This window comes from Phodopus roborovskii, unplaced genomic scaffold (genome assembly GCF_943737965.1).
Source record: "Phodopus roborovskii unplaced genomic scaffold, PHOROB, whole genome shotgun sequence".
Lineage (NCBI taxonomy): Eukaryota > Metazoa > Chordata > Mammalia > Rodentia > Cricetidae > Phodopus > Phodopus roborovskii.
In genome coordinates, this window is record NW_026126407.1 from 61,258,283 (window position 1) to 61,281,251 (window position 22,969).

At 41.0% G+C, this 22,969-nt stretch overlaps 1 pseudogene; it reads left to right on the forward strand.

The window, feature by feature from the left end:
- Positions 1 to 16,450: 16,450 nt before the first annotated feature.
- On the forward strand, positions 16,451 to 17,821 carry LOC127219822 (non-POU domain-containing octamer-binding protein-like; annotated as a pseudogene).
- Positions 17,822 to 22,969: the final 5,148 nt, after the last annotated feature.

A 22,969-nucleotide genomic window follows, 5' to 3' on the forward strand; every position in this document is an offset into this window, starting at 1 on the left:
TATGTGAAAATACTATGCTTGATAGGAAGGGATGACTGATGTCCTCTTGGAGTATTTAAAGCCATTCTAGTTTTTACTAGTGTGAGCCCTGATTGTTTCTCCTTTAGAGGACTCCCACTGCTTAGGGGTGTGAAGCCAACAGTATCTAATACAGGAGTTCTCAGAGGTGCTAAAGCAAAGTGAAGTAGGTCACCCTCTTGTTGGATACTCCAGATCTGCTTCAAAGGTATCCCTACTTGCTGGTTGCTGCATGTTTCTGTTCAGGGCAGTACATTTTACTCAGTGGCTAGAGCTCATATTTGGGATTGAAATTCCCTAGATATCTACAGAAGAGTTAAGAACATTCAGTTCCCAAGGAGGCACAATTTAAGGAGAATAAGGAACTGGGAGGAATTAAGAAAGTTGGAAGGAATAGAAGCTCTGGCAAGGGACGTGTCTAGGGATAATCAATAGGGAGGCTAGAAAGTGATGTTGTGGGAAAGTCTTCTGTACACTTAGAATATGTGTTACTCCCATTGGTTGATAATAAAGCTGATTTGGCATGTATCAAGGTAGAATAAGGCTAGGTGGGAAAGCCAAACTGAAAAATACAGAGAAGGGTGGAATCAGGAAAAGATGCAAGCCAGCCACCAGAGGAACAAGATGTGCTTGAGAACAAATAAAGACATGAAACCATGTGGCAACATGAAGATTAATAGAAATGGGTTAATTTAAATTGTAAGACCTAGTTAGTAACAAGACTTAACCATAGGCTAAACATTTTATAATTAATATAAGCTTTTTTTGTGTTTATTTGAGAATGTGATGTTGAGACACAGAAAAACTCTGCCTCAATTTACAAAAGGAGGCCTCCTAATGACCGTACACCTGCCCACCCTCCTGTTTGATATCAAAGCAACTCCTTTTACCTTGTATATGTGACTTAAGTAGAAGTGATCCCTTTTTCTAAGACCCAAAAGCAAATGAATGATCATACCTAGCCAAAAACTACAGGATCCTGAACAAAGTAATTGGTTCAGTGCATTAGCTATTTTTCTCAGGTCTATGACAAAGCACCTGATATAAACAACTTATGGGGAAAAGTAACTACCTTAATTTCTAATAATCCTTGAATAAGGTTTTAATTCCTAACAGAATCTTTTTTTGTTTTTTATATCTTGTTTTTTTATTTAATGTTATTTTATTCAGATATGGTTGGGAATTAAATTGCATAAATTTATTGTTAAAATCTGATGATTATTTTGCAATGCATACTACATGTATGCATTGAAAAATAATCTCTTTTTATTTTTTATTATTTTATTTTATACAACAAAGTCCAATTAAATGAAAACAAACATTTATACACAATATTTGGGAATTTGGGCGTCGTTCTTTCCAAACTACTTCCTGCTGGTAAGGGGCGCTGTCATGGGGGATTCAAAGAAGATTCAGACATCCTGGATGTAGTCTGTAAGGCTGCTTTGTCCAGTTGTTTCAAATGTAGGATCACCTTGTACGCTGTTTCAGGCGGTCTGGCATGATCAAACCACATTAGTCTGGAAGGAATCCACATCTTTTCATTTTCTGTGGAAACAAAAATCGAAATCCTTTTCCCCAGTAACTTCTCCTTCAACATAAATTTTGGAGTCAAAACATTTTTTTTTTAATTTATTATTTTACATGTCGATCCCAGTTCCCCCTGCCTCCCTCCATCCCTCCCTTTTACCCAGTGTGCCCTCTCACATGCACTCTAAACACCCTCCCCTCCCATCCCCCCACCCCAATTCCAAATGTAGGGGAATGCCATCCAGTTGGGGTCATGTAGATCTGACAGGTCATGTGAAGTAGGGATTAGGGCTTCTCTCCTGTCTCTAGATTAAGGCATTTATCCCTCCATGGGGGATATGTTCACAAAGTCCTTATGGGCACCAGGGATACATCCTGGCTCCACTGTCTGAGGTCTCTTAGACTACTCAGTCCTTCTGGCTGAGACCCATATTCAGGGAGGCCTGAGTCAGTCCCATGCTGGCTTCCCAGCTATCAGTGTAGTGGCCATTAGCTCCACCTTGTTCAAGTAAGCTGTCTGTATGTGTTTCTGCCGCATGGTCTTGTCCTCTCCATCTGCATCTGGGTTCTAGTTCAACTCAGTGTTTATGTATGGGTGTTTGATCCTGTTTCCAACAGGCATTAGTTGAGGGCTCCATGGAGAAGTTAGTTGTTGATCTCACTGTCTGGGAAGGGCATTAATGGTAGCCTTTTCAGGGAAGCTAAAACTGTTAGTTGGGAGCAGACTTGTAGTTCTCTAGATTTTCTTTGTGTTCAATTTTATCTTCAAACCAATATTGGCTCCCTCTTTTATGTTCTCTCTCTCTTTTTCCTGTCTTCTATTCCTAACCAGGCTCAATCTTCCTGGTCTCAAATGTTTTCCTTTCCTCCCCCTCATTTTCTCCTACTTCTCTCTCCATTTGCTGCCCCCCCCACTTCCCCTGAGCTCTGGGGGGACATGTCCCTTCCCAGTTATGTGAGGAACTTTATATGAATATCTGAGAATACACCTTGTATCCTAGTTCCTCTGGTGGTGTGAATTATAGGCTGGTGATCATTTGATCTAGGTCTAAAATCCATATATGAGTGAGTACATACTGTGTTCCTCTTTTTGTGACTAGGTTACCTCATTCAGGATGATTTCTTCAAGTGCCAGCCACTTACCTGCAAATTTCAAGATACCATTATTTTTTTCTGCAGAGTAGTATTCCATTGTGTAGATGTGCCACATCTTCATTAACCATTCTTCAATTGAGGGGCATCTAGGTTGCTTCCAGGTTTTTGCTATTACAAATAGTGCTGCTATGAACATAGTTGAACAGATGTCTTTGTTGCATGGATGTGAATCCTTTGGGTATATGCCTAAGAGGGGGATTGCCGGGTCCTGTGTTAAACTAATTCCCATGTTCCTGAGGAACCGCCATACTGATCTTCAAAATGGCTGTATGAGTTTGCACTCCCACCAGCAGTGGAGGAGTGTTCCCCTTTCTCCACATCCTCTCCAACATAAGTCATCACTGGTGTTTCTAATTTTAGCCATTCTGGCAGGGGTAAGATGGTATCTCAAAGTTGTTTTGATTTGCATTTCCCTGATAGCTAAGGATGTTGAGCACTTACTTAAGTGTCTTTCAGCCTTTTTGATTTCCTCTATTGAGAATTCTTTCTTCAGTTCTGTACCCCATTTTTAATAGGGTTATTTGGTGTTGTGTGGACTAGTTTCTTAAGTTCTTTGTATATTTTGGAGATCAGCCCTTTGTTGGATATAGGATTGGTGAAAATCTTTTCCCAGTCTGTGGGCTGCAGTTTGGTCTTGTCGACTGTGTCCTTTGCCTTACAGAAGCTTCTAAGTTTGAAGAGGTCCCATTTACTAATTTCAGTGTCTGTGCTCCTGGAGTTATGTTCAAGACGCGGTCTCCTATACCAATTTGTTCAAGAGTACCTCCCACTTTCTCTTCTGAGAGGTTCAATGTGGCTGGATTGATGTTTAGGTTTTGATCCATATGGACTTGAGTTTTGTGCATGGCGACAGACATGGGTCTATCTGCAGTCTTCTACACACCCTCATCCAATTGTGCCAGACCTATTATATAGGTCTTTTACTTGTTTGGTAAGTGTTACACCAAGATACTTTATGTTGCTTGTGGCTATTGTAAAGGGTGATGTTTCTCTGATTTCTTTCTCTGTCTCTTTGTCATCTGAAAAAAGTAGGGCTACTGATTTTTTTTTAGTTTATCTTGTATCCTGCTAGTTTGCTGAAGGTGTTTATCAGCTGTTGGAGTTCCCTGGTAGAGTTTATTGGGTCGTTTATTTAAATTGTCATATCATCTGCAAATAGAGAAAGTTTGACTTCTTCCTTTCCAATTTGGATCCCCTTGATCTCCTTTTGTTTTCTTATAGCATTAGCTAGAACTTATAATACAATATTGAAGAGATATGGAGAGAGGGCAGCCATGTCTTGATCCTGATTTTAGAGGAATTGGCTTAAGTTTCTCTCCATTCAGTTTGATGTTGTTTTGCTGTATATTATGTTTATATATGTTCCTGTTATCCTGACCTCTCCAATACCTTTATCATGAAAGGGTGTTGAATTTTGTCGAATGCTTTTTCCGCATCTAGGGAGATAATCATATGGTTTTTCTTTTTCTGTTTGTTTATATGGTGGATCACATTGATAGATTTTCATATGTTAAACCATCCCTGCATTCCAGGTATGAAGCCTACTTGGTCATGGTGGATGATTTCTCTGATGTATTCTTGAATTCGGTTTGCCAGTGTTTTAGTGAGTATTTTTGCATCGAAGTTCATCTGGGATATTGGTCTGTAGTTTTCTTTCTTAGTTGTGTCTTTGTGAGGTTTGGGTACCAAAGTTATTGTGGCCTCATAAAAAGTGTTTGGCAATGAACCTTCTGTTTCTATCTTGTGGAACAGTTTGAGGAGTAGTGGTATTAGTTCTTCCTTGAATGTCTGGTAGAATTCTGTGCTGAATCCATCTAGCCCTGGACTTTTTTTTGTTGGAAGGCTTTCAATGACTGCGTGTATTTCATTGTGGGTTGTAGGTTTATTTAAGTTGTTTGTCTGTTCTTGATTTAATTGAGGTAAGTGATAGTTATCCAGAAACTTGTCCATTTCCTTTGAATTTTCAATTTTTGTAGAATACAGATTTTCAAAATATGACCTTAAAATTGTATGGATTTCCTCTGTGTCTGTTGTTATGTTCCCCTTTTTGTTTCTGATTTTGTTAATTTCCATGTTCTCTCTGAAAACCAACTCTTCGTTGCATTGATTTTTGTATTGTTTTCCTGGTTTCTATTTTGTTGATTTCAGCCCTCAAGTTGATTATTTCCTGGTGTCTACTCCTACAGGGTGAATTCTCTTCTCTCTGTTCTAAGGCTTTCAGTTGCGCTATTAATTCTCTTATGTGACTATCCTCTATTTTCTTTATGGGCACTTAGTGCAATGAATTTTCCTTGTAGCACTACTTTCAAGGTGTCCCATAATTTCGGGTATGTTGTATCCTCATTCTCTTTCAATATTAGAAAGTCCTTAATTTCTTTCTTTATTTCTTCTTTGACCCAGGAGTGGTGCAATTGCACATTTTTCAGTTTCACGAGTTTGCAGGTTTTCTGCTATTTGTGTTGTTGTTGAATTCCAATTTAAAGCACGGTGGTCCGATAAGATACAGGGGACTATTCCTATTCTCTTGTATCTGTTGAGGTTTGTTATGTCACCTAGTATGTGGTTGATTTTAGAGGATGTTCCACGGGGAGCAAAGAAGGTCTATTCTTTTGCATTTGGATGGAATGTTCTATAGATGTCTGTTAATCCCAGTTGAGACATAACTTCTGTTAATTCTTTTGTTTCTTTGTTGAGTTTCTGATTTGTGGTCCTGTCTAGTGTTGAGAGTGGTGTATTGAAGTCTCCCACTATAAGGGTGTGAGGTTTTATATGAGCTTTCAGTTTAGTAGTGTTTCTTTTACGAATGTGGGTAACTTTGTATTAGGGGCATAGATGTTCAGAACTGAGACTTTGTGTTGATGGATTTCTCCTGCAGTGAATATGAAATGACCGTCTTCATGTCTTTTGAGTAATTTTGGTTTGAAGTCTAACTTGTTAGATATTAGGATAGCTACGCCTGCTTGCTTCTTATTTCCATTTGATTGGAAAATCTTTTCCCAACCCTTTACCCTGAGGTAATGTCTATCTTTGAAGCTAAGATGTGTTTCTTGTATGCAGCAGAAGGATGGATTCTGTCTTCGTATCCATTCTGTTAGCCTGTGTCTTTTTATAGGTGAGTTAAGACCATTAATGTTGAGGGTAAGGACAATTGATTGTTGATGCTTGTTTGATTTAGGTTTGTTGTTGGCAGTGGTACTGTGAATATATTAGTTCTGCTTCACCCTTGGTTTCTGGTGTAGTTGGATTATCTGTTGCCTACATTTTTGTGGGCATAGTTACCTTCCTTGGGTTGGAATTTTCCTTCCAATATTTCCGTAGGTCTGGATTTGTAGATACGTATTGGGAAAATCTGGTTTTGTCATTAAATATCTTGCTCTCTCCATCTATAGTGATTGAGAGTTTTGCTGGATATAGTAGGCTAGGCTGGCATCCATGTTCTCTTAATACTTTTAGAACATCTATCCAGGACCTTCTGGCCTTGAGGGTTTCCATGGAGAAGTAAGGTGTAATTTTGATAGGTCTGCCTTTATATGTTATGTGTCCTTTTTCCTTTGCTGCTCTTAATATTCTTTCTTTATTCTGTATCCTAGGTGTTTTGATTATTATATGTCAAGGGGTCTTTTTTCTTTGGTCCAGCCTATTTGGGGTTTGGTATGCTTCTTGTACTTTCATGGGCATGTCCTTCTCGATGATTTTGTTGAATGTTTTCGGCACCTTTGAGCTGGGCTTCCTCACCTTTGTCTATGCCTATTATTCTTAGATTTCGCCTTTTCATGCTGTCCCACATTTCCTGGATGTTTTGTGTTAAGGATTTGTTGGATTTATGATTTTCTTTGGTCGATGAATCTATTTCTTCTAGTTTATCTTCTGCGCCTGAGATTCTCTCTTCCATCTCTTGAATTCTATTGGTTTTGCTTGTGTCCGTAGTTGCAGATTTTTTTTGCCCAGCTTTTCAATTTCCAGCATTCCTTCCATTTGTGTTGCGTTTATTTTCTCTATTTCAGTTTTCAAGTCTTGAACTGTTTCCTTCACCTGATTGTTTTTTCTTGGCTTTCTGTACTTTCCTTAAGGAATTTGTTCATTTCTTCCACTTTTTTGTTTGTTTTTTCCTCCATTTCTTTAAGGGATTTTCTCACATCTTCTTTGAGAGCCTCTATCATTTTTATGATGGTAATTTTAAGTCTTACCCTTCTGTTTCCTCTGCTTTGTTGTTGTGTTCCATTCTAGTTGGTGTAGATTCCCTAGATTCTGATGGTGTCATGCGTGTCTTTCTGTTGTTAGGTGTTCTCTTGTATTGCCTTTTTCGCATATCTTCTTCCAGTAGGTGTTGGTGGGGTCTCCCCCTCTCTCTATGGTACTTCCCTTATGCGCTTATGTGGGTCTGAGATTCAATATCTGTAGCTCTGCGTGGTTCAAGCTCTTTAGCAGGTTTCTCAGCAGATAGGGACCCAGGGATGGGGTCAAGGATGAGTATCCAGTAGAAGATGCCAGCAGGTACTCACAGTGTTCCCACAGAGATAGGCGTATCTCTGGGAGGGGCCTGGGACTCCAGCAGAGGACTGGAGTTGGGGTCAGAGACCAAGCAGGTGGAAATTACGGGTGGTCCCATGTGGATAGTCAGGTCTCCTTTGTTCAGAGTTGCTCTGAGAAGTCTCCGAAGTAGGGTGGACTGTTGGCTCCACCCTCTGTCCCAGTGTCAACCAGAGCGGCAGGACCGTGGGTAGGGTAGGGCACAGGGTAGGGGGGTAGCTGGCAGTGGAGATGGGTGGGGGTGTATCATAGTTCCATGGGTGCTCTTGATGGGGACTGGAGTCAGGAGCTGCAGGATCAGGGGCCAACCCAGGGAGTTTGGGTGGGGGAGGAGGGGAAAGAGGTTGTAGGGGACAGGCAGCCCCGAATGGGCCCAGACTCACCTCTGGCCAATAGCTGGCAGAAGAGGACAAGGGCTGTGCTGGGACTTGGGACAGTTTTGCAGGATAGTCGGATCTCACTGGAAACTGGAACTCTCTCCACACTGAGACATCTTACCAGCTCTGTTATTCATTTTTTAAAGAAAAATATTTGAGACTGAGACTTTCTTTTAAAATATAGAATTCCATGTAGTCCAAGGTGGCATCAAATTCCACATATAAATGAGGCTGACTCTTCTGAGGAGGCAGATGTGGGAGAGCCAGCCCCCAAGTTGTGAGCATTTGTGAGCACGGGTGAGCAGTGTGTGATGGTATTAGTAGAGAAGAGACACCCCCCCATTAACACTTTAGGAAGGTGGGAGAACTGTCCCTGAGGAGAGCTGTCGTTGCCCCCAACCAGTTGCAACACTTGTGAGAGTAGGCCCTACACTTCACCTGGGCTGCATAATAGTGTAAAACCTTTTGACAGAGGTGTGAGTGAGCTAGAACCAAGTAGTGAGCATAAGAGAATTGTCCCTATTACTCAGATGTCTTGTGGCTCCATGGGCAGGAGAGAGATGTCATCCTCCCTCTCCCATCAACACCTGAGGCAGATGGGAGAGCTATTCTTGACTCCCTCCAGCTGCAACACTTGGGAGAGCAGTCCCTATACCTCACTGGGGTAACATAATATAGCCAATGCCGTTAGTGAAGGTGTGGGTGAGTCAGCCATGAAGTTGTAAGCATAGGAGAGAAACCCCCAGTGCTCATCTGTCATTTGGCATAGTGGTTGGGGAGAACTTCCTCCTCTTACCCCATGTCCTTACCACATGCAACAGACAAGAAAGCTCACCCCCTCCCTTATCAACTGCAGCACTCAGGAAAGCAAACTCTGCTCCTCCCCTCATAGCACAGCAGAGATGGCTGGGCATCTGGAGGTAATAGTGACCCAGGCTGAATATTGTGACTCATCTGACATGTGGCAGCAAGGGCAGAGGAGAGATTCCCTCTCCCCCAGCTGCTACACATCAGTATCTGAGACAGAAGGAGGAGCTGGCCATTGGGTCATAAGAGTGGGAGAACTGTCCAGGACCCTCACCAACTATAGCACTATGGAGAGTGGCATTGTACCTTGAATGGGTAACACAACAGAACCAGCTTTGATGATGTAGGTATAGGAGAGTGGAACCTGAGATCATGAAAGCAGGAGAACTGGACCCATCCCTCCCTCATTTCTGTAAAAGGTGAATTAGTAGGAACAATGCTGAAGAGTTCTCCCTGATGGTGAGGACAGGGGGGCAACTGGCTGGCAGACCAAACCTGAAGCTGCTCAGGACCAGAACCTGACCCATAGACCCAGAGCTTCAGGATCTCTACAACACAGGGCAATAACAGGATAGTCAAGAAGAGGCTCAGTGAGGGCCAAGCATCAATGGTGTAGTAGAAACCAGACTCTGCAATGAAAACTTGCAAGCAAAGATGCATAAAGTGGTTTACTGCATGACTCATTGTGTCATACTGCAGTTTCCATGAAGAGATTTTTAATTATTTTCTATTTCCTTTCTTCTGTCAAATTTTGCCTTATTATTGGGGGGGTGTTACAGAGTCAGAGAGTAAATGAATCTGGATAAGGAAATGAATGGAATTAAGACACATGATGAAAAATAAAAGAAATAAAAAGAAAGAGAACATAAAAATAAGTAAATTAAGTTAGACTTTGAACTCTTGATCCTCCTCCCTGCACCCCCTTTGTGCTAGGATTACCTGTTTGTACCATTGTGTCTACCTATAATTAATGCTTAAACAAATTCAATAGCACTTTGGTCTCAGTGCCAGCCAGTACAGACAAGAGTCAGGCTTTGGTCTCAGATCATTTAATTACAAAGTCTCAAAAGAATAATTACTATATTACTATGACTTGCATCAGAAATAGGGTTGACTGAGTTCATCAATCATTGGCCACAAGCTTGCCTCCATCAGCTCCTACACCAAAACAGAGTTAGTTATATACACAGGGAATTGGCCAAACAAGGAACTATTCAGGGGAAAGGAGTCACTGACAAAATGCTGCAATGTCCAAGGAACAGAAGATTCAGCTGCCTGGTGAAATCACAGATTCACACTAAGGCACCATAACTAAGGAGCTAATTAGGAACTGAAGAGCTAGTTAGGAGACTGAGGAGCTACTTAGAAGGGTAAAAAGCGAGTTAGGAGCCTCCTGATAACTGGGGACTGCGTGCAGGGGAGCCAGTCCAGGCATACCGGACTATCCAGAGACTTCCAAGGTCCTGATCATGCCTCCAACTCAGAAGGAGCCCACCTTTTGGTGCCCTGATTGGAGCCTTCTGAGGACTGGGGACTGAGAAGGGGAGCCTGTCCCAGTAGACCAGCCTAGCCCCAATTCCATTGACTAAAAGAAGAGAATTGTTGGAGTATTGGATGTGCTTGCACCCACCCAAAGAAAATCTTGTTCCTGTACCCACCAAGAGAGGGAGAGACCCCACTGGTACACAATGGAAGAAGGGACAGGTAGATGAAATTATAAAAACAGTCAACATCAGAAAGATCAATACGACACCCCAGAGTCTAGGAACTCCACACCAACAAGACCTGATCATCACAACACAGATGAAGCAGAAGAGAACAGCCATAAAAACAACTTTATGAAAATAATAGAGACCCTAAAAGAAGAAATGAGAAAATCCATTAAAGAAATAGGAGAAAGGCCAAACCAAAAATTGCAAGAAACAAATCAAACATTGCAGGGTTTGAAAGCTGAAAAAAGAGAAAAAAAAAAAAAAAAAAAAACTAAACAAAAACAAACAAACCAAAAAAAAAAAAAAAAAAAAAAAAAAAAACAAACCACAGTCCTAGGAATACTGGAAATAGAAAAGCTAGGTAAATGATCAGGCACTACAGATGCAAGCATAACCAACAGAATAAAAGAAATGGACAAGAGAATCTCAGGCAATGAGATACACTAGGAGAAATAGATTCATCAACCAAAGAAAATCTTAAATCCAACAAATCCCTGACACAAAATATCAAGGAAAATTGTGACACTGTGAAAAGGACAAACCTAAGAATAATAGATAAATAAGAAGGTGAAAAAAAAAAAAAAAAAAAAAAAAAAAACAACTCAAAGGTGCAGAAAATATATTCAACAAAATCATAGAAACTTTACAAAATAACAAAAGACATGTCAATGAAAGGACAAAAATCCTACAGAACACAAAATAGAGTGGAGTAGACTACACATACACATACACACACACACACACACACACACACACACACACACACACACACACACACAATGTCCCTTCACCACATAATAATCAAAATAACAAATGTACAGAATAAAGAAAGAATATTAAGAGCAGCAAAGGAAAAGGGCCAAGTAACATATAAAGGCAAACCTACCAGAATTACACCTGAATTCTCCATGGAAACTCTGAAGGCCAGAAGGTCCTGGATAGATATTCTACCAACACTAAGAGACCACGTATGCCAGCCCAGACTACTATATCAAGCAAAGCTTTCAATCACTATGGAGAAACCAAAACATTCCATGACAAAGATAGATGTAAACAATACTTATCAACTAATACAGCATGACAGAAACTTCTAGAAGGTAAAGCCCAAAGGATGTCAAATATACCCTCAAAATATAGGCAATAGATAATCCCACTTTACCAACAACCAAAAGAAAAATGGGGGTAAATCCACACATAATAACAACACCAACAACAAATCCAAAACAAACAAGGATAAACAATCATTGGTCATTAACATCCCTCTATATTTATGATCTTAACTTGCCTATAAAATGACATAGGCTAACAGAATGGATATGATAACAGAATCCTTCCTTCTGTTGCATACAAGAAACATACCTCAACTTCAAAGACAGTTGTTACCTCAGAGTTAAGGGTTGTGAAAAGATTTTCCAATCAAATGGACCCAAGAACAAGTGGGTATAGCAACCCTAATATCTAACAAATTAGACTTTAAACCATAATCAATCAAAAGAGATAAAGGAGGTCATTTCTTATTCGTCATAAAAGAAATCCATCAAGATGAAGTCTCAATTCTGAACATCTATACCCCAAATACAAAGGCACCCACATTAATAAAAGAGGCATCACTAAAACTCAAATCTCACATAAAATCTTACACACGTATAGTGGGAGACTTCAACATCCCACTCTCAACACTAGACAGGTCCTGCAGAGAGAAATTTAACAAGGAAACAAAGGAACTAACAGAAGTTATGACCCAATTGGGTTTAACATACATCTATAGAACCTTCCATTCAAACACAAAAAAATATACCTTCTTCTCAGAGCCACATGGAACCTTCTCTAAAATCGACCACATACTCGGCAATATAGCAAACCTGAATAGGTACAAAAAAAAAAAAAAAAAAAAAAAAAAAAAAAAAATGGAATAATCCCCTGTATCTTATCAGACCACCATACTTTAAAGTTGGAATTCAACAACAATACAAATTGTAGCAAACCTACAAACTCATGGAAACTGAACAATATGCAATTGCACCATTCCTGGATCAAGAAAGAAATAAAAAAAGAAACTAAAGAATTCCTAGAATTCAATGAGAGTAAAGACATGACATTCTCAAAATTATGGGACACTTTGAAAGCAGTACTAAAAGAGGAAAGTTCACAGCACTGAGTGTCCACATGAAAAAAACTGAAGGATAGTCACATTAAACAACTAAAAGCACAAGTGAAAGCACTAGAACAAACAGAAGCAAACACACCCCAGAGGAATAGATGCCAGGAAATAATCAAATTGAGGACTGAAGTCAACAAATAAAGTAGAAACAAAGAAAACAATACAAAGAATCAATGTACCAAAAAGTTGGTTCTTTAAGAAAATCAACAAGATAGATAACCATTTACCCAAACTAACCAAAAGTCAGAGAGAGAACATTCAAATTAACAAAATCAAAAATGAACAGGGGGACAGACACTGAGAAAATCAATGGATTCCTCTAAAGTCAGAAACAAGACAAGGCTACACACTCTCTCCATATATCTTCCATATTGTACCTGTAGTTCTAGCTAGAGTAATAAGAAAACAAAAGGAGATCAAGGGGATACAAATTGGAAAGAAGAAGTCAAACATCCACTAAATGCAAATGGTATGATAGTTTACATAAGTGACCCAAATATCTACCAGGGAGCTCCCATAGCTGATAAACACCTTCAGCAAGGAGTCAGAATATGAAATTAACCTAAAAAAAATTGGTAGCCCTACTATATGCAGATGATAAAGGGCCTGAGAAAGAAATCAGAGAAACATCACCTTTTAAAAACAACATAAAATATCTTGGAGTAATGCTAACCAAAAAAGTGAAAGGAGGAGGGCATGAGGGAGCAGGAAAATTGAGTCAGGGAAAGAATAGAAGAGAGCAAGATACCATAATAGAGGGAGCCATTATAGGTATAAAGAGAAATCTGGCACTAGGGAAATGTCCAGAGATGTGTAAGAATGACTCCAAGTAAGAATCTACACAATAGTGAAGAGGCTACTTTAAATACCCTTCCCCGATAATGAGATTGATGACTACCTTATATGCCATCCTAGAGCCTTTATCCAGTACCTAATGGAAGCAGAAGTAGACACCCACAGCTAAACACTGAGCCAAAGTCCTGGAATGCTGTTGCAGAAAGGGAGGAGTGATGAGCAAAGGAGTGATGACCAAGATGACAAAACCCACAGAAACTGCTAATCTGAACAAGTGGGAGCTCATGGACCCCACTCCGATAGCTGGGAAACCAGCATAGGACTAACCCAAACCCCCTGAATGTGGGTGTTTATTAGGAAGGCTAGGCCTCTGGTAGTGGATCAGTATTTATCCCTAGTATATGAATGGATTTTGGGAGCCCATTCCACATAGAAGGATACTGGCTCAGCCTAGACACAAGGGGGAGGGCCTAAGCCCTGCTTCAAACGCTATGGAAGACTTTGAAGATTCCCCATGGAAGGCCTCACCCTTGCTGGGGAGCAGAAAGGGGATGGAATGGGGGTTGGGAGGGGGACAGATTAGGAGGTGAGGTTGAAGGAACTTGGATTGACATGTAAAATGAGCTTGTTGCAAATTTAAATTTAAAAAAGAAAATTAAAATATGTATTGCAGAAGTGGAATAAACATTAAAATGTATTTTTAAAAAGGAGCTAGTTAGGTTGGCTGAGAAGCTAGCTAGGAGACTGAGAAGCTAGTTAGGAACTGATGAGCTAGTTAGAAGACTGAGGAGCTGGTTAAGAGGATGAGGAGCTAGCTAGGAGGTTGTGGAGCTAGTTATGAAATGAGGAGCTAGCCCCAGTCATGACAGAAGCCTGAACAGGAGACCTGAGAGTGCTCTTGATAAAAGTGTTCATCAGCCTATTGGCATTTCAGGTATCCAACAGGAATCTTTATTCCATAGAAACCAAGTATCAGCTTAAGAAGAAAAATAAAATAATTTTCTTTCAAGATGTTTTTTTTTTTTTTTTATGTGCATGGGTGTTTGTGTGTGTGTGTGTGTGTGTGTGTGTGTGTGTGTGTGTGTGTGTGTGTGTGTGTGTATCTCCACATACCTGTTTGGTGCCCATGGAGGCTGGTGGGGGTATGGGATCTCCTGGAACTGGAATTACAGATGGATTTCAGTAGTCAAGTTGGTGCTAGGAATTGAACCCAAGTCCTCTGGAGCAGTAACCAGTCCTCTTAACCATTGAAATATGTCTTAAGAATCTATCAGCCTGTTTTCTAGGAAAAGGCCAGCAGTTAGATGCAGTGAACATGGTCTTTAGTAAGATGGAAAAGACTTTGAACATTAGAGTGGGAAATGGTATATGACAAATTAGGCCCACTGGACAGCAAACTGTTCTTTCCATAATATGTAGGTATATCTACTACTGTTCTTTTGCTGTGATCAAAATACCATGACCAAGGCAACCTATAGAAAATAGCTTGTTTGAAGCTACTGTTCTAGATGGTTGGGATCCATCATGACAGGAACAGCAGGTGACACAATTGTAGCTGAATTAGCAGCCAAGGGCTCACATCTGGAACCACAGAAGGGGGAATAGAAGAAACATACTAGAATTTTCTCCTGGTATTTGAAACCTTCAAAAGCTCCTGGTAACACACTTCCTCCAAAAAGGCCACACTTTCTAATCCTTCACAAATATACCTACAGACCAAGTGTTCAATGCCCAAGATTGATGAGGAACAGCTCATTCAAAACCCCATAGCAGGACAAGTGGCCAACTAGGAAACAAAGTTTAAGTTTAGGGCCAACCTAGGTTACATGAGATCCTGTCTCAAAACTACAAGCATGGGAGACTATGGATCTCCCAGTCAGCAAAATTTTGCTGCATCAATACCAGATTCCACGTGAACAATCTAGGTATGGTGGCATGTGTTTGTATCCTCAGCACTGGGGAGGCTGTGTCAGATAGGTTTGTGAAGCTTGCTGGCCAATCAGTTCAGTCAAAGCCTTGTCTCAGAAATTAATGTAGATGGCTCATGAGGAATAGCACCTGAATTTGACCTCTGGCTTCTACATGTATGCACATCTGTACTCACACAAACATGAACATACAAACAGACACACATGTGTAAAAGAAGCAAGAGTAACTGTGTCTGATTACAGTCATGTTCAATGAAGAGGGAGGTAAAGTCTTTCAGATGAAATATGAATGTAATCAGGACTGGTTTGCTGACAGTGTACCTGATCAGGATGAGTAGAACCTTCTGAGTGCCATCCCCAATACCTCAAATGAATAAACTGGTAATGAAGAGGGAAAGAATTCCCAAGTTAGTCAATCCTTTGACCTGAATGTATCTGCTTGCATTTTGACCTTCAGAAGACCCTTGTTAGTCAATGATGACATCATAAATAAAGGATATGATAATAAATGGCTTGTCATGATTCTGGCCCAAAGGATGCAAATTGTCTGCATATGAAAAGTAGTAAACACAGGAAGCATGGGAGAAACCTTGGTCAACAGACAATCTCCCTTCTTTGGACAAAGCACAGGTGACAAGCAGTGAAGTCTCCAGGCATCAGTCTGCATGTCAACATATTTCTGGAGTTTCATTGTGATCTGCTAAATGAAACTCAGTAAGGGACAGTCAGAAAATAGCAGTGTTCTTTTCTTTCAAAAGAAAAAAGATGATGCTGAAAACACAGACCAAAAGATGGTATTGTGAGCAGTGATGGAGAGTCACATTAGACAGGATATTTAGCACTGCTCAAGAGGTTCAAGATGTGAAGTATTTTAGATATTCTATTTTTGCCATATTTTGGCATATTTGCATATGAATATTGACATATCTAGAGATGAAATATGCCAGAGGTGTCTTGTATATACCTTGGACACATAGCCCAAAGGCAATTTTTATGTAATATTTTAAGTAACCTTGTGAAAAAAACAAAGTTTCATGATGTGGAGGTTTTCACTGTTGCCCCATGTTTGGAATGTGTGATTTAAGGCTTTTCTGATTAGATGCTCTCAGACAGTAGTAAGATAGAACAGTCCTGTGGCCTCAAGGGACATCTGGAGATTTGCCATCTTACAACCAAATTCTGGATCCCCTCATTGACTCCAAATAATATGAATGATCTTGAGTTTGTTACTTTATCTTCCTAGTGCCTACATACCTGATATATGTAGATTATAACACTTTCCACCTAAGACTAGTGAATACCCGGGTGGGTGTTAAAAAATGTGTATGTGAAAAAAGAACTAAAGAGTGTCACCATTGCTCTGAGCAAAGAACTGTGGGCAGAGGAAGTCAAGGTCAGCGAGGACTGGGAATCAGACACTCTGCTGTACTCAAATCTTAAGTCAAGAGGGTTCAAACATGCAGAGCAATAAAACATTTCACTTGGAGAAGCAGAACCACACTCCAAGGAAGCATCGTCAACATCACCACCAGCAGCACCAGCAGCAGCAATAGCAGCAGCAGCAGCCACCTCCACCAATATCTGCAAATGGACAGCAGGCCAGCAGCTAGAATGAACTATGGATCTGAAGAACTGTAGGAAACCAGGAGAGAAGACCTCTTTTTGTGGGCAATCTTCCCCTCGACATCACTGAGGAGGAAATGAGGAAACTTTTTGAGAAGTATGGGAAAGCAGGAGAAGTTTTGGCTTTATTCACTTGGAAACACGAACCCTGGCGGAAATTGCCAAAGTGGAATTGAGTAATATGCCACTCTGTGGAAAGCAGCTGCATGTGAGCTTTGCCTGTCATAGTGTGTCTCTTATAGTCCGAAACCTTCCTCAGTGCGTGTCCAAAGAACAGCTGGAAGAAGCCTTTTCTGTGTTTGGGCAGGTGGGGGCTGTGATCATTGTGGATGACCAAGGAAGGCCCTCAGGGAAAGGCATTGTTGAGTTCTCAGGGAAGCCAGCTGCTTGAAAAGCTCTGGACAGATGCAGTAAAGGCTCATTCTTGCTAACCACATTTCCTCAGCCTGTGACTGTGGAGCCTATGGACCAGTTAGATGATGAAGAGGGACTTCCAGAGAAGCTGGTTATAAAAAACCAGCAATTTCACAAGGAGTGAGAACAGCCTGGGTCCTTTGAGTATGAGTATGCCATGGGCTGGAAGACACTCATTGAGATGGTGAAGCAACAGCAGGATCAAGGGGACCGCAACATCAGGGAGGCTCGTGAGAAGCTGGACATAGAGATAGAGGCAGCACACCATGAGATGAGCACCAGGTTATGCTAATGAGGCAGGATTTGATGAGGTATCAAGAAGAGCTTCAGAGAAAGGATGAACTGCATAACCAAGAGGTTCAGAAACGAAAGCAGCTAGAGCACCAGGGAAGAGGAGCACAGGCGCCATGAGGAAGAAATGAGGTGACAGCAAGAAGAAATGATGCGGCAACAGCAAGAAGGATTCAAAGGAACCTTCCCTAATGCGAGAGAACAAGAGATACGGATGGGCCAAATGGTTATGGAGGTGCTATGGGCATAAACAATAGAGTCACCATGTCCCCTGCTCCTGTGCCAACTGGTACCCCAGCTCCTCCAGTACCTGCCACTATGATGCCAGATGGAACCTTGGGATTGACCCCACCAACAACTGAACGTTTTGGTCAGGCTGCCACAATGGAAGGAATTGGAACAATTGGTGGAACTCCTTCTGCACTCAACTGTTCAGTGCCTGGAGCTGAATTTACTCCAAATAAATGCTGCCAATACTAAATAAATTTGCAGTGTCTAAGTTTCCCTGCAACCCTTAAAAGAAAGGCCCTTTTTGGACTAGTCAGAATTCTACCCTGAAAAAGTGTCAGGGTTATTCCCAGTAGATATGTCTTCCTTGCCTGTACTACTCTAGAGAGTATGCTTGGGGGCAGAGGGCAAGGGAGGGGTGGTATTTAACAAATCAGTCTGTGGTATATTACTTTACGAAGTCTAACTGGTGCATTTCTGAAGTGTGTTGATTGTTGAGGGCCTAGAGAACCATAGCAATATGAACTCAGAACTCCAATAATCTTGGTCATTCCTTCCTTCCTCCCTCCCTTTCTTCCTTCCTTCCTCCCTCCCTTCCTTCTCTCTTTCCTTCCTTCCTTCCTTCCCTTCCTCCTTTCTTTCGCTTCCTTCCGTTCCTCCCTCCTTCCCTTCCTTCCTTTCCTTCCTCCTTCCTTCCTTCATCATGTTTTGAGTACTTTTTCCCCTTAACCTCAGAGACACTGCCATATATACCACAAAACTTAAACATCCTCCAATTTTTTCCATTTATAACCAGGTGAAAATTGAGACAAATGTGCACAGAGGTTACAGAATACATATGATTCTGTTATATCTCATATATACCCTTTATATCCTAAGGAAGACATTTTCTCTTAAAGGTTTTCAAAGTATGACCTGAAAATTGACTGGATTTCCTCTGTGTCTGTTGTTATGTTCCCCGTTTTGTTTCTGATTTTGTTAATTTGCATGTTCTGTCTCTGCTCTTTTGTTATTTTGCATAAAGGTTTGTCTATCTTGTTGATTTTCTCAAAAAGCCAACTTTTCGCTGCATTGCTTTTTTGTATTCTTTTCCTGGTTTCTATTTTGTTGATTTCAGCCCTCAAGTTGATTATTTCCTGGCATCTACTCCTGTGGGGTCAATTTGCTTCTCTCTGTTCTAAGGTTTTCAGTTGGGCTGTTAATTCTCTTATGTGACTATCCTCTGTTTTCTTCATATGGGCACTTAGTGCAATGAACTTCCCTGGTAGCACTGCTTTCAAGGCGTCCCATAAGTTCCGGTATGTTGTATCCTCATTCTTGTTGAATATTAGAAAGTCTTTAATTTCTTTCTTTATTTCTTCTTTGACCCAGGAGTGGTGCAATTGCACATTGTTCAGTTTCCATGAGTTCGCAGGTTTTCTGCTATTTGTGTTGTTGTTGAATTCCAATTGTAAAGCATGGTGGTCCGATAAGATACAGGGGACTATTCCTATTCTCTTGTATCTGTTGAGGTTTGTTATGTCACCTAGTATGTGGTCGATTTTACAGAAGGTTCCATGTGGAGCAGAGAAGAAGGTATATTCTTTTGTCTTTGGATGGAATGTTCTATAGATGTCTGTTAACCCCAGTTGAGACATAACTTCTGTTAATTCTTTTGTTTCTTTGTTGAGTTTCTGATTTGTGGTCCTGTCTAGTGTTGAGATTGGTGTATTGAAGTCTCCCACTATAAGTGTGTGAGGTTTTATATGAGCTTTCAGTTTTATTAGTGTTTCTTTTACGAATGTGGGTGACTTTGTATTAGGGGCATAGATGTTCAGAACTGAGACTTTGTGTTGATGGATTTCTCCTGCAATGAATATGAAATGACCGTCTTCATGTCTTTTGACTAATTTTGGTTTGAAGTCTAACTTGTTAGATATTAGAATAGCTATGCCTGCTTGCTTCTTATTTCCATTTGAGTGGAAAATCTTTTCTCAACCCTTTACCCTGAGGTAATGTCTATCTTTGAAGCTTAGATGTGTTTCTTGTATGCAGCAGAAGGATGGATTCTGTCTTCCTATCCATTCTGTTAGCCTGTGTCTTTTTATATGTGAGTTAAGACCATTAATGTTGAGGGTGAGTAAGGACCATTGATTGTTGATGCTTGTTTGATTTAGGTTTGTTGTTGGCAGTGGTACTGTGGTACTGTGGTACTGTGAATATATTAGTTCTGCTTCACCCTTAGTTTCTGGTGTAGTTGGATTATTTGTTGCTACATTTTTGTGGGTGTAGTTACCTTCCTTGGGTTGGAGTTTCCTTCCAATACTTTCTGTAGGTCTGGATTTGTAGATACGTTTTGGGATAATCTGGTTTTGTCATTAAATATCTTGTTTTCTCCATCTATATTGATTGAGAGTTTTGCTTGATATAGTAGGCTAGGCTGGCATCCGTGTTCTCTTAATACTTTTAGAACATCTATCCTAGACCTTCTGGCCTTGAGGGTTTCCATGGAGAAGTCAGGTGTAATTTTATAGGTCTGCCTTTATACGTTACCTGTCCTTTTTCCTTTGCTGCTCTTAATATTCTTTCTTTATACTGTATGCTAGGTGTTTTGATTATTATATGTCGTGGGGTCTTTTTTCTTTGGTCCAGCCTATTTAGTGTTCGGTATGCTTCTTGTACTTACATGGGCATTTCCTTCTTCAGATTTGGATAGTTTTCCTCGATGATTTTGTTGAATATATTTTCGGCACCTTTGAGCTGGGCTTCATCACCTTTCTCTATCCCTATTATTCTTAGGTTTGGCCTTTTCATGGTGTCCCACATTTCCTGGATGTTTGGTGTTAAGGATTTGTTGGATTTATGATTTTCTTTGGTCGATGAATCTATTTCTTCTAGTTTATCTTCTGTGCCTGAGATTCTCTCTTCCATCTCTTGAATTCTATTGGTTATGCTTGTGGCTGTAGTTTCCGATTTTTTGCCCAGCTTTTCAATTTCCAGCATTCCTTCAGTTTGTGTTGCCTTTATTTTCTCTATTTCAGTTTTCAAGTCTTGAACTCTTTCCTTCACCTGCTTAATTGTTTTTTCTTGGCATTCTGTACTTTCCTTAAGGAATTTGTTCATTTCTTCCACTTTTTTGTTTGTTTTTTCCTCCATTTCTTTAAGGGATTTTCTCACATCTTCTTTGAGGGCCTCTGTCATTTTTATGATGGTAATTTTTAAGTCGTACCCTTCTGCTTCCTCTGCTTTGTTGTTGTGTTTCATTCTAGTTGGTGTAGATTCCCTAGATTCTGGTGGTGTCATGTTTGTCTTTCTGTTGTTAGGTGTTCTCTTGTATTGCCTTCTTCGCATAGCTTCTTCCAGTAGGTCTTGGTGGGATCTCCACCCTCTCTCTATGGTACTTCCCCGATGGGCTTATGTGGGTCTGAGATTCAATATCTGTAGCTCTGTGTGGTCCAAGCTCTCTAGGAGGTTTCTCCGCAGACAGGGATCCAGGGATGGGGTCAAGGATGAGGATCCAAAAGAAGATGCCAGCAGGTACTCACAGTGGTCCTCTGGCCAATAGCTCTGGCCAATATCTAGCGGAAGAGGGCAAGGGCTGACCTGGAACTTGAGAAGGTTTTGCAGGATAGTCAGATCTCACTGTAAACTGGCGCTCTCCAGCTGAGACCTCGTTCTTTGGCAGAAGCCAGGTTTTTGTGGTCAAGTATCTTGCCCACAGGAACTCAGAGTGGTCCTGCAGAGATAGGGGGATCTCTGGGAGGGGCCCGGGACTCCAGCAGAGGACTGGAGGCGGGGTCAGAGACCAAGCAGGTGGAAATTACGGGTGGTCCTGTGTGGATAGTCAGGTCTCCTTTTTTCAGAGTTGCTCCGAGAAGTCTCTGAAATAGGGTGGACTGTTGGCTCCACCCTCTGTTCGTTACAGAATCTTATGGGGATAAATATGTAGTTATCCCCCCCTTTATAGATTAGTAAACCAAAATGAAGTCAGACTAGGATAGTAGATTGGTTTAGTTAAGATCACAGTGATGAGATCTGTCAAACTTCTCTTAACCATGATGCTATTTAGCATGTTTGGTTGATGAGCTAGCAAGAAGTGGGTTAAAAAGAAATTGTATGTGGGAACCAAGAGACTTACATTCTAGTATCAACTCTTCCATAGTATGGTAAATTTTAGACAAGCTCCCTCCTCTCTTAGAGGTTCATTTGTTTCTGTATGTTCAATGAGGGATTTGGATTAGTTGTCTTAAAGCTTCTGCCTGGTTTTAACATTCTGTAATTCAATGACAAATAATTTCACATGTATTATCTTTATTGTCCTTTCCTGGCAGACATATAAAGTAACACAAATATCTGGGAGGTCCTCGGGTTTGCCCAAGAGCTTAGAGGATTGTGCTCAGTGTGAAAGACCAAAAAGTGAAGTTAAATGAAGGATGGTCTGACTTGGAAAGCTAACCAATATCTGTTCCTTGGAATTTGCTAGTTTTCTCTCACCAGGCCCTGAGATAAGAATTCACACTGCCCCTCCTTTTCTGTGAGTCAACAGGTGGTAAATAGGGTCCTTAGGAAACAAAGAGCTGCAACTCCGGTTTGGCCAGAGAAAATTAATTAGCACATCCTGAGGCCCTAAGGTCTGTTGACCCTAATAGCAGACCTTCCGGCCTCCAAGGGTCACGTACTCAATGGACAGAGGGTCCCACCCCCTCCCTAAGCTTGTGGGTTTGCCTTTAAAAACACCTGGGCCCAGGGTAGGGGACTTCTCTCTAGCATGCCTGCTGGAGGAGCCCGTTTGCACAAACGTTTCCTGTTCATTAAAGCCTCTTGCATTTTGCAGCAACTGGACTGAACATTGAGTTCTTGGGGTATTGACCGAACCTAGAAGACTCCTCATTCTGAGGGTCTTACAATGAAAGACCAAACAAAGTAATGTTAATGATGGACTGACCTGGAAACCAATATCTGTTCTTTGGAATTTGCTAACTTCCTCTCACAAGGCCCTGAGATAAGAAGAATTCACACTGCCCCTCCTTTCCTGTGAGTCAACAGGTGATAAATAGGGTCCTTAGGAAACAAAGAGATAGCTGCAACTCTGTTTTGCCCACACAAAATTAATTAGCACACCCTGAGGCCCTAAGGTCTGTTGACCCTAATAGCAGACCATCAGGCCTCCAAGGGTCAAGTACTCAATGGACAGAGGGTCCCACCTCCTCCCTAAGCTTGTGGGTTTTCCTTTAAAAAACACATGGGCCCAGGGGAGGGGGCTTCTCTTGCTGGAGGAGCCCATTTGCACAAACGTTTCCTGTTCATTAAAGCCTCTTGTGTTTTGCAGCAGCTGGACTGGACATTGAGTTCTTGGGGTATCGACCAAACCTGGAAGACTCCTCATTCTGAGGGTCTTACAACAAGTGTAGCTGTGGTCCC